The following is a 12512-nucleotide window of genomic DNA, read 5'->3' as shown; positions in this document are numbered from 1 at the left end:
AACATGATTGCCCACCCCTCACTAAATGTAAACGAACGATTGTATATTAAAGTAGTGTTCAATAAAGTTTGAAAAAAACACTGATGGGGAAAAAATGCAAACAAGTTTATCTATAAATGAAAACAATGGTCAATCGTTGTTGTGATTCTTTACTGAACAGTTGTGTAATATTTTTAATCAAATATCTGAACAGTATTTACATTGATCGCTATTCTGACTTATATTTCACTATAAAATAAAAACACTGCAATGTACTAAACACAAATACATCCTGGAGGTGTGGCTGTTTTTCTCCGGTAACGTGATGTCATGATAGTGTGTGCCATTCCTCATTTTTATACCATCGTGAACCCTCCTGGACTCACACACTCACGCACTGTAAGTCCTTCAGGGTTTGGTGCTCAGGCTTTAGGGTGGAGACTGGGATTGGGCCAATCTAAACTAAGACAGGAAGTAGAGAGCACATATCCACATCTGAAACACAAAGAACACAGGCCAGTGAAACAGAGTAATAAAGGGCACATTATATCACCTCGAATAAGTACCGCAATATATTGAAGTGCACCCCTGTATCATGATACGTATCGTATTGCCAGATGCTTGCCAGTACACAGCCGTAGACCTATAGAATAAAGTATAAATTACATGGTCGAACTAGTGCATGTATCCTCACACTCTATCTGTTGCCTCCCACCTTCTCTATACCTTCCTCTGCTCCCTCGCTGTCCCTTTGCCAAGCTCACTGATTAAATCATGCTCGCAAGACATTCAACAATCAATGCTCAGTGAATCCCAGTTCCTGCCTGTTCCTATGGCTACTAGAAAGACAAGAGAACAGAATTGTGGGACATGTAGTTTTGGTTCTTCCTAGCTCCATTAGTTTGATCCAAATATAAACCAGACTCGGAGGATTCTTATTGGCTCAGAATGTGGAAGGTGTGATTGATAGACAGGGGAAGGGGACGAGAGAGGGATGACAGCTGTGTGAGAGAGAGAGAGAAAAACAGGAAGGCAGGATGTTGAAAGATTGAGCGTCAGGGGTTACCAGTGTGATGGTTGCACTGCAGGACTCAGCTGTGAGCCGCTGATTTACAGGAGCTGAAGGACAGCCACGGCCTTCCGCCCACTCTGTCGCCATGATAGACGGTGGATCGGTCTCCTTTTCTTCCTCAGCCTCGTCAAATTACCTCTCCTTCCATCTCTCCATCCCTCCCTCTGTCTCTCCTTTCTTTCTCTGTCCGTCAGCCAGCCTCTTTTTTTTTTGATAACCCATCGCGCTCCTATTATCATTCTGAATCATCCCACTAAATAACAGTTCAGACCTACCTCCAGGAGGGTGAATCATGAGGAAAATTGGAATAATTACAGCAGTGGGCGCAGTCGGTCTGTCTGTCTGCGTGTCCGTCTGCCTGCCTGCATGCGCGTGTGCGCACGAGTCGTTTATTTCGCTGGTCAGTCCAGCTGTACTTCCCCTTGTTGTGAATGTGTGTTATCAAAGGGCTGCAGGCCTCAGTGCACTGGCTGAAGCAGTGCTGAAAAGGGAAGAAACCACAAACAGGAAGTAAAGCCCGCTTTCAGGAACCAACAAATCAACCCACACACACATGCACACACACAAACACTCTTTTCCCTCTTTCTCCACACCACCCTGTCTTTATCTCGGTAGGCAGAAGCAACAGTTAGTGATCACATGACCACAGGATTCACGTCTGTGTTAGCTTGTTAGCTTAGCCTCAAAGTAAACGTTACATAGAGGAAGTACAGTCAAACAGAATTTATTTTTTTCACTCAGTTTTCAAATGTATTCACTGAGCGAGGGCTAAAGTAGCGAGAATAAGAGAGGAGGGTGGGGTGGAGGGATGCTGTTTCCACGGCAACCAGAGCCGCGGCGGTTGTCATCATGAGGCTTCTTCTGCATTGTGTGCATGCGTGTGTGTGTGTGTGGACGGAGCGCTTGTGAGCTCACCCTCCTCTCTCCAGACAGGAGGCGAGGACATCCCCCTCTAACACCGTGCCAACAGAGAGAGAGAGAGAGAGAGAGAGAGAGAGAGAGCGAAACCCCATAATGCACTGCACGCTGCAGGGCTGAAGTCGTGCAGATTCATCAGTTCCTGTTCGGAGGGATTGTGTGTGAGCGCACACACACACGCACACACACTCCAGACCGAGTGCGGGAGGAACACACAGACAAGCAGGCAGGTAAGACAGCTCTTCCTCTGACCGTGCGGACGGCTCTTGGCTTTACAGGATGATCTGTTTATCTGTGTGTTTGTGCCGCCTGAGAGGACGAGAAGAGGGGAGAGTTGCTCCACAGAGACGACAGGCTGTTATTAATATTTGACATGTTATGATTCCGACAACTTCCCTGCCTGTTGCTGTTGTGTTTTTTTTTCTTACTCAGAAATATCTGAGGTCGGGGGTTTGTTAGAAAGCGGGTGGATGTCTTAGAGAGATTTGAAAGAGCTGCATGTGGAGAGTGTGTTTGGAGTTTATGTCTGGGTTTGTTTTTTCCTTGCAGCTTGCAGATACTATCTGTAGCTCATTTGAATATGCTGGGAAGGTTTTGCATGCACTTATATTATGGTAGTGCTGGTGAATGCTGTGTAACTTTTAGGGAAATGATAACTTGTGTTGTCGGATTGCCCAGTATTCACTCCGTCTTTGTCCAGATGGTTGACCTTTTTGTGTACATCAGGTGATCCCCAGCCCCTTTATGTTGTGGAACATTTGAACGTAACACAACTCTTTAGTCAATAAAATAATTTAAAATTCAAAAGCACTGAAGGTTTGGTCTTAAAGGTTTAATTGCAAACAATCCAGTTAATTCTGCATTATTTAGACTCATATGCATAAAACAAATCATGTTATAAAAGATGAACGCCCAGTGTGCCCCGTCTGAAACAACCTACCCTAATGCTGCATTAGAAGTTACACTATCATGAAGAAAATCACCAATGGTGCAAGTTTCTAAAGCTCTTTCTAATCTAAATTAAATATATATGAGTAGGTCACACAATGACATAAATACTTCAATGTGCAGAGCCAGTATTTGAGGTATGTAAATGACAGTAGTGCGAGCTGATTGGAGGGTAAAAACGTGGCTTCTCCATTACTGGTCATTTTGTGGTTTAACGGCCACTGAGGCTTGTGACCGTATCTGTTGCGCCACACACACACAGACAGGCTGTGGAGCACGATTGCAGCAGCAGCAGGGCAGGGACTCTTCAACTTTATTACCCAAAGACTCGAATGGGAAATTTCAACCTTCCACTACTGGGACTCCTTCATGAAATCATGTTTCAACACTCGCATGTGGAGACACAACTGGCTGAGGGTGAGCAATAGGTCATGTATATACCGTAACATTCGGTGTATAAGACACACTTTTAATACGTTTTTCTTCATCTAAAAAGTGGGCTGCGTCCTGTATACCAGGGTGACCAATATACCAGTATAAAATGCAGAGAGGTATGTTACTGTCTTACGGTATTTTACCCAGATGATGGCGCTATAATCTAGCTAAAGTTGTTAAGTGGTGACGTCACACCTCTGCATTAAACTGTTTCCGTGTCCAAGCCGCTACAACGTCGTCTTTACAACATGCCGCAGTGCTGTTTTTTGTTTTCCTCGCTGTTTTAAGCTAACGCTTCGTCACGGACATGCACCGTCACCGTTGTAGCCGCCACCCTCACAACAATCGATGTTAGCGTAGGCTGCCAGCTACTGCTAGCTGCAGCACCGGTAGCTAGCAGGGTTGCAAACTCGGCATGATGAAAACAGATGGTCGGCTGTAATTTGTGCGTGTTGTGAATGTGTTTCAAATGAAAACAGTGTTGAAACTATACATTGTTTTTAATAAATAGCTATAGAAAACCTTTTTCCGTCTGCGATACCCCCAAAACACACTGCGTCTTATATTCCAGTGCGACTTATATTCCGTATTTTACTGTAGATCCCTGACAAAAATAAGGGAGCTTTTAAATAACACAGCTCCCTCTAGATTTATCTTTATTACCCTACATTACATGGAAATCTCATAAGAGACCGTTTTCCTTGTGTGTCTTTTAACGGCATGTATTATACGTGGACGTGGGAAGCTTTTTAAGCAAACAGACTATACAAAGAGCTTCTGCAGTTTAGGAAAATGAAAGCAAAAAAAAGCCGTAATGCAAATCAGACAAAGAAATCTTTTTGAATATTCAGCGTCCACGTGTCCATTCAGCTCTGCCTCTATCTTCTCTCTCCCCGCTGAAACCGGCCTGTCATAGCTCAAAATGGAGAGGCTCCTCTTTTTCATTATGCTACCTTTCATTAAGAGCCTCCCTTCAGTATCCGTGCTGACGCCTGATTGAATTATCCACCAGACACCTATGTGACAGTAGCATCTATATCTCTGCCTCCACTCTAATAATGCAGCGTCGGTGTTCAGGAGACACAAAGCAGCCTGATGAAAGTGTGTACATGTATGTGTGTGTGTGCTGAAAGTGTGTGTTTTAGTGAGTCCAACCTGAAGCCAAGATATACTGTAAGTAGGCAAAAGAAAAGCAGAAGGATGTTTGTCTGTCTTTAGTTATAAGTTGAAGAATAACAGTGGTCATAGCATAACATACCACAGCTATTTCAGTGGTGAGTTTCAGAGTTTCGGAGCGTTTTGAACAATGCTCATTCATATATTCCGACACAGAGCTCTGTGTTGACAGATTCCCACATTTTCCGCTGAGGTCACATCTCGAGGCCCCGGAATATGTCGGTACCAGATCTCGGAGCTGCTCAGACTAAGAAGAAAAACGCGGAGGCTCTGCAAGGTCACCGAGTTTTCAAAGCCTAAAATAGCTACTGTTGTTTGAGGTTATCTGTTTGATGATTTGATCTGAGATACTGAACAATAGATCAGAGGCCTGTTATGAATGTTGAAAAGCTCTCAGACTCACACCGGGTCGCCCTGCTGGATTTTCCATTCGGTAAGATCCTTGAGGTTCTCCAGCAGATATTCTTTTGCTCTCGGTCCAGCTCTGGCTTTGCTTAGCAGCATGGATCAAAAATGATATATGGATCCAAATCTCCTTGTCCAGCTTTAACTCGTCCTGCCTTTGTTCTTTTTCTTAGTTTTTTTCCTTCTTCATTCCTGCCTTTAATGATCCGAAACACAAGGGACACATGTTCATGGATCTGTGGCCACGTTTTGATGATCACAATGAGGGATGTGAGAGGACACAGTGCCTTAAAAGTCATTTCTGTTCTCTCCTCGGTACACAGACATCAGCAGAGCGCTGAGCAGGAACCTTAGTGTGCATTAAATTATCTGCAATTGCAGCAATTATCTGCAAGTCCAAAACCACTTTCACTGTGCCTTGTCTCTTCATCACTGCGTCTCTCCCTGCAGACTAAAAGCCTGCTGGTGGAAAGTATATGCTCAAGTACTGAACTCAGGTATAATTCTGAAGTACTTGTTATTTTATACTCCTTTGCACTTCTCCTTCACAGTGTCTCAGGGGGATCTGCTTTGCAGATTCATATTTTAAAACCTCACAACTAACATTTAAATGAAGCGTACTGTCAAATAGTGAATAAAACAACGACGCAACCATATAAACATGTTTAAATAAGCTCCAATATGACCTGTACCAATTTAAAAATCATGCTTACATGCCTTTTACTTACAAATACATTCAATGTTCTGCAGGCTTTAACTTAAAGGTACACTTATTGATGTTTCTATATTAAGCACACTTTATGTAATCTGCTGCTAGTGGTTCCTCAATCAAAACAATAACAAAAAATGTAGTTTGGTGATGTGGTGAAATAGCGTAGGATCATGGGAGTCGTTGTCTTATGTAATCCAAGCACCGTTTTTGTCACGTGACAAAAATCATGTTTGCAAATTAAATAATGTGTTAAAATTTGATTTTATATTTGATCATGTTTAGCCATGTTGTGTCATTTCATTCTGGGGAACTAGCCGCATGCTATGTTAGCTAACATAAACACTATGATGACCTTTGTCTTCGCTCTCTGAAGTATCTGGTGTTTCCCAAGTTTCCCTGGAAAACAGGGGACGTAATGAAACACACTGTTACTGTGACGGTTTTGACATAATGTTGGAACAAGACTAAGGAAACAAAATTATAAACCATAGCGCTAGTTGCTGGGAAATGCTACATGTAATAGCTTTAATATTGGGTCAAAGACTATGTGTAATGTGAAACCTGTTGCTCCAAGTGACACTCTCAGAAATGACTCAGTTCCTCTCAGCTTCCTCTCAAGTGTTTAAGCGACTTGCTCATATTTCTGTTGTTTTTTTTTAGCAAGAAACTTTAATGTTGAAGTTGACTCTCATCACTGTCACTCTTCACTTTAGCAGCCAAAAAGAACGATATTTTACTGAGGAGCTGGTGGAGACCAAAAAAGAGGTAAAAGAGAATAAAGGGAGTGAATATCAGACTTACATTTGTCGGGTCATCAAAGCTCGACTCAACCCGCAAGAGTTGTATACTATGGTTGCAATAATTAGTCAACAAAAAACGATATCTGTCGATAATAGTTACGCCATCACGCGTGTTTTTCATGCTGTGCGCGGACTTAACATCGTTTTCCGGAGCTGAGTTTGCTGAGGAGTGAGCCCTCTCGCATCCGTACTATCTCTGCTGAGAGTTGCTCCCGCAAAACAGAACATGTAAACATAAAACATTGCAAAATGGCGCCGGACGCTGCGACACTTCCGCGTCCTGAAGCTTCTAAAGTCTGCGAGCTTATTTCAGCCTCAACGCTGCGAAGAAAAGGATCGCCTGCAAGATCTGTAAAGCGGACCTTGCTTATCACGGGAGCGGAGTGTTTGAGGTGAAGGCACGCTCATGTAGACTCGCCCAGAAAAGGATGATTAGCTTCTCAGCTAGCTAACGTTAGCTATCTATAGACAGAGTTTTATTGGCTTGTAACATTAATATAACACTGTAGTGCAATATCAAGCAATCTTTTTTGTTAGATATTCTTGCAATTCATTATCCGATTAGCTGATTAATCGATTAATCATTTAATGGTTTCAATAATCGATGACTGGTCGACTGTCAACATAGTCCCAACCCCTCTGCAAACCCTTCCCATGCAGTTTAACCTTTTTTGGGCATCAGTCAGTGACTCACACGTCTAAAATCATAACTCTATATTAGCGGCGTCTGTGTCGCGTTGCTTTGTCTTTGTGAATGAATTGGTAAATATTTATAGTTTCTGACGCTAAACATGAACACTTAAAAGCACCTATGATGGATCTGTGCTGCTCTGAGGGCCGGCTGCAGGCTGCTGTTCAATCAACACCTTTCCATAACACTTTTACACACACACGTACACACACGCACACGAACGCACACGCACACATAAGCCAATACAGTGATAAATTCCAAACACCCTGATATATTGCAGCCACAAGTCAGTGATGTGGCTCTGAGTCACTTGGTAACACCCACCCGACACATACACACACACACACCTCCGCAAACACACACACACACACACACACACACACAACATGGACACACACGCACCTGACGTAGTGTTTGATGGAGTTAGACACCATGGCAACAGAGCTGTGACTCTTGCTGTCCTGCGAGTGGACTGAAGCTGTGGAGGAGGAGGGGAAAAGCTACCAGCTAGCACCGCTACTCAAGTGCGGCTATTATTATTCCCAATCTCTCCGTCTCTCTATTCTCTGCCTTCTCCAACAACTGCTTTCCACATGCTGCATTTTTTTTTTTTCTCTTTTCAAGTGCAATATTAAAGCTGTCAGATGAAACTCCAAAGAGGGGGGAGCAGAGGAGGAAGAGGAGAGGTCAGCAGGCATGTATTTTTAAAGCCATCGATTGTGCAGAACCTGACACATCATCAGAGGGAATCGCGCCCGTTCTCCCAGCAGCGGCCTCGGCGCTGTGGCGTTTTATTTGTTGACATATTATTTCTATCTCTCGCTGCATCACCCTCTTTCCATCACAAAACAAAACGATTTAACTCCTCTCCTCTTTCTGCCTCTCTTTAACCTTTTTTTATTACTTTCTTTTTTGTCTTGCAGTGTTTTTTCCCCCCCTCTTTCTGTTCCTGTCAGTCATGTTTTACAAAGGTAGAAGCACGGATAAGGAGAGCAGAGGGAGGAAGAGGAGGAGGAGGAAGGGGGGTGCAGGTGGACAGGCCTCACAAACAGCATCTGTATGAGATTTACTGCCTGCAGATACAGATGGTGAAGGAGGAAAAGAGGGAGGTGTTGGAGGAGTGCAGGTGAACTGCGTTTTCGGTCTCCGCTTGCATTTTCACGGTCTGATTGTCAGCATTTGTTAACATACACACATTTATGCAGACGCACGCACACACACAGGCGCACGTAGTGTGAAATTGTGGGAACGTGGCTGTTGACAGTAGAAGTTTGTCTGAGTTAACTCCCCCCCTCTCTGTCGCCCTCCCTCTTTTGCATACGATCCAAGCGCGAGCTGTGAAAGGTGAACTTGCAGCCTGCTGTGGGTAAATTATGTGTGACATGTTTAGCTGTGCTGCCTTTTATGGAGACGGGTGTATCTGAATACAGTAGGGCTCTGCCAAGAAGGGAAGGAGGCAAGGGAGAAGAAGCGAGGGAGGGAAGGAGGAAGAGGAGGAGGAAGGAAAAGAGGCAGGGAGAAAGCGAAGGAAAAAGGAGGGAGGGAGGGAGGAGGGGGCTGTGACGGAGGGAGTGAAAGAGAGGAGTGCCGCGAAGCAAGCATGAGGTTTTCACTTTCCATTCTCCCCTCAGCAGCAGTCAGATGAGTCCTTGCAGAGATACAGTAAGTCTTTGCTGTTTACTCTGTGTGTGTGTGTGTGTGTGTTAATGTGTGTCTCTTTAGACTGTGTTGCTTCTTTTTCTTCCATTTCGCCTTGACATTTTTTGTTTTTATCCCCCATCTGGATGTTGTGTTGACGTGTCTTTGACTGAGTTATGTGTCCCTGTCTGAGTCCGTGTGCGTCCATATGCAGACGATCACCGTGCTTCTCTGCTAATGTGCGGCAGTACGAAGCGGGACACTTTTAATGTGGAAAAGAGCTGAGCAGACAAAAAGAAACGGGTAACGTTGGTGTTTAATGTTCCGCAGAGTAGTTAGCACACACGCCCACTTGCTCATGCACAAGCACGCACACACACACACACACACACATGCACGCGCGCGCTGACACACATTTCTGGCAGACTACACTCCGCTTCCTTGGACTACACTGAAATCCCTGTTGTGTGACTCCGACTGTTCACACTAAAGCTAAATATGCTCTTAAGGATGAATGAATGAAAACACACACACACACACACACACACACACACACACACACACACACACACACACATATGAAGCGCCCCACACTCCTTCTGTATAATGACTGGGCTACTGGTGTTTACACTACAGCTGCCCTCAGGAAATGATTAAACTCCCGCGTTGCACAGGCCGTCTGCACCAGTGTGACGCACAGACACTTTGACATGAGCATGCACGAGATCATCAAAACTCATTACTCAAATATGCATGTTGAAGAAAGGCAACATAAGGGAACATAATGTGGATAGAATATTGTTATCTTTTTTAGTAAAGTTTGCATCAAGGAGCTGGTTATTTTAAATGCTGTTGTATGTCTGCCTGTCAAGAGGCTTGTATTTCTCGCTCCGTCCACCAGTCAGTTTAGAACTGAAGAGGTGAAACACCTCCAAGAACTTCAACCAAGTCCAGTTGCCTTTTGGATTAAACTTTGCATTTCTGTCAATGTTTCCCCAAAAATTTTCGAGCAATATTGTGCAATATTTTTAAAAACACGTGCACCATTTTTGCAGAGAAAGTGATCGAATAAACCGAGCAAAAACAGACTTTTGGTCACTTTTGTTTTGTTTTGCATTAAAATAGTGATACCTGAAGTTAAGGTTTGTTTAATTTGTCTTGGACATATTAACATTGAAACTGCAACATATGATCATGCACAAGCATCTTATAAATCCATCAGTGTTTTAGCAAAATGCTCATTTACAAAGCCTGTCCACAGGAAGAGGAAATGGTCTAATATCCATTCATTCAACCGTTATTTAAAGCTCCTGTGAGGAGTTTTTTGTTGGTTATGAAACAGACAGAGAAATTAATTCAGATTACTCTATATGAGCTACAAAAGCAAACCAGACCACCAGTGACGAGACTGAATATTTCTATGTAGTTATTTTAAATCCGGAAACTGCTGGCGGGGGGTAGGTGTCAGGCGAAGTGATTAACTGCACGCTGCCTTTGTTTACATTTTCCAGGGCAAACATTTAAATTGAGTGATACATATAACGATGAGATGTTTTATTAAAATCCACCACTTAAGCATGAACAGGACCAAATCAGCAAAGAGATAAGGGGTACGGCTTTGTCCACAGGGGGCGCCAAAATCAACACAAACTGAAAGTTCCTCACAGCAGCTTTAAATCTGGAGAAATCATTGAGGGCGTGCCCTCCTTTCCAGTGATGTCGAGAGTTCAACAAAACAGAATAAATATGCACAAACAGAAAAAAACACAAAGAATGGCAACAACAGAAGTGTAGAGCAGTTTGTAATCATAGTTTTAATTTGACCCGCAGGTACAAAGTGTGAATGCAGCACAGAAGCATAAAGTGTTCGTGTCCGTGGGACTTTGAGCACCAGCCAGTCGCTAGAACGTATTGAGTCTTGACGATGACACCGGTTCAATAAGGAGGTGATATGTGGTGACATTCACACTTTTCTATTAATCTGCACAACTTCCACAACATGTAACGCTTTTCCATCCACTCTATTCACCCCACCTACACTGCACTGCACTGTGAGCTGCCATACTCAGGGCTTACGATGCCAACTTTCCACCCTGCATGCAGGAAGTTATGGTGAGAGGTGTCACTTACTCTGAAGACATGTCGGAGGGCCCGGTGCCTGCAGTTCATCTTCCAAGATGAATGTGGCTCGTGACTTTTTCTTCTCTGTCATTTGCAGTTTGTTAAACTGATTCTCAAGTTCATACAGGGTGCTTTTTGTGCAGCTGCGTAGTTTATAATAAAAGCCTTGCAGTGATTTAGTGGTTAAGGATTTTTTTTGCATTAATATTACATTAAGTTGCAAACTTTGTTGGCAAACCAGAACAGACCAGAAAAGTAGTGAAATCAAAGCTCATTTTGGAATAGGAGAGGACAGCTTGCCTGAATGTTGAGGGAGATCTGTTGGGCTCCTTCGTACTAATATTTATGGTATTTTATTGACCCGTAAAATGTTTGCTATAACATGTTTTACCTCCATTTGAACTGCCCTATGTTCTTGTATTTACCAGACTGCTGCTGTTACAGACACTGCATCAGTCTGTATTTTGTTGTTGTCTTGAGTACACGCCCTCTTCTCACCCACTAATCTTAACAGCTCCATCTCTCCTTCACAGTTTCACTTCCTTTACCTCTGCAAAGTCTACATGTCTGTCTCTCTCTCTCTCTGCATCTGTCCGTCTTACTCTCTGTCTTTCTTGCCTCTCCACGGCTCTTTCTCTTTGGCTGTCTGACTCTCTGCGAGTTGAAAACGCTTCTCTGCAGATCAGAGCCGGCAGATCTACAAGGTCATTAGAGTAAAGAACAGGCGGAGCGAGGAGGCACTCAGATACATACTGAATCTCACAGCGCACTCCGCTCTGACTGAACAGCTGCATGTGAGAGGAAAAGAGTGAGAGGGAGAGGATGCATGTTTATCTGCGTTTCACTTTATTGACCAAAAAATGAGTTTTTTCTACAAATTTGTCCTCTTTTCTTTCCTCCCCCACCTCCTTCTCTCGTCCCTCAGCTAATCTGTCCTCCAGAAGTGATGTCATCTCCCTGCTGTCTTCAGCAGGCACAGGGCAGCCTGTCGAATGCAGATGAGCAGCGTGTATGTGCGTGGTGACACGGAGCACCCTGACACCCTAATTTACATTATTCAATTATGAAGCAGAAAGAAAATAGGGCGGGTGCTGTGATCAAGGTGACGGGAGGGGAGACGCAGAACGCCAGCATCAAACTGGCAGATAGACAGGCAGTCAGGCGGGCGCAGTCAGGCGGGCGGATGGTCGGGGGAGTCCTGCGAGGCCATTTGGCAAGTGGCGAAATCACAGTGAGTCAGTCAATGGTGTATGATTGCTGTTTTCCCTGCAGTCTGCAAAGCTGTCACCGGACTAATGCACACTAGTGGGAGATGTAATCTATAGTAAATACAGTTGGCTCCGCCGAGGAGCCCTCTGTGATTTCCACAGATTAAGGTGTCAAGCTGAATCACTGGTCATAGACAGCTGAAGAGTACAGATTATCCCCCTGTTTGGCCCGAACGCCGCTCTGATGACAAGTCAGAGATTCTGCACTCCACGTGTGTGATAGAGATTTTCAAGGGGAGCATCCACTCCTTTTGGAATTTCCTGATCCCGATCACAAACGCCAGACCGAAGAAGAATGCGAGGAATCCACAGACGGCGAAATCATTAGCGTTAATCATCCTCATCCATT

The 12512-nt window shown here is 44.0% G+C and overlaps 1 protein-coding gene across 5 annotated transcripts in view; it reads left to right on the top strand.

Moving 5' to 3' along the window:
- The first annotated feature begins 2143 nt into the window (after positions 1-2143).
- The window catches only part of LOC138596709 (muscleblind-like protein 1), a 72539-nt gene continuing 62170 nt past the window's right edge, over positions 2144-12512 (top strand). For 3 of the 5 annotated variants that reach the window (XM_069668014.1, XM_069668012.1, XM_069668010.1), the window contains exon 1: positions 2154-2199. The gene's annotated coding sequence lies outside the window, so the exon portion shown is untranslated. Of the gene's footprint in view, positions 2200-8762; positions 8799-12512 lie in introns of those variants that run through there. The other 2 variants (XM_069668015.1, XM_069668011.1) reach the window with 2 other exon arrangements.

Source organism: Semicossyphus pulcher, unplaced genomic scaffold (assembly GCF_022749685.1).
Source record: "Semicossyphus pulcher isolate SPU_LCO1_2020_fin unplaced genomic scaffold, fSemPul1.0.p SCAF_19, whole genome shotgun sequence".
NCBI lineage: Eukaryota > Metazoa > Chordata > Actinopteri > Labriformes > Labridae > Semicossyphus > Semicossyphus pulcher.
The sequence above is the reverse complement of the archived record's forward strand: the minus strand, read 5'-3'. Positions and strand labels throughout refer to the sequence as shown.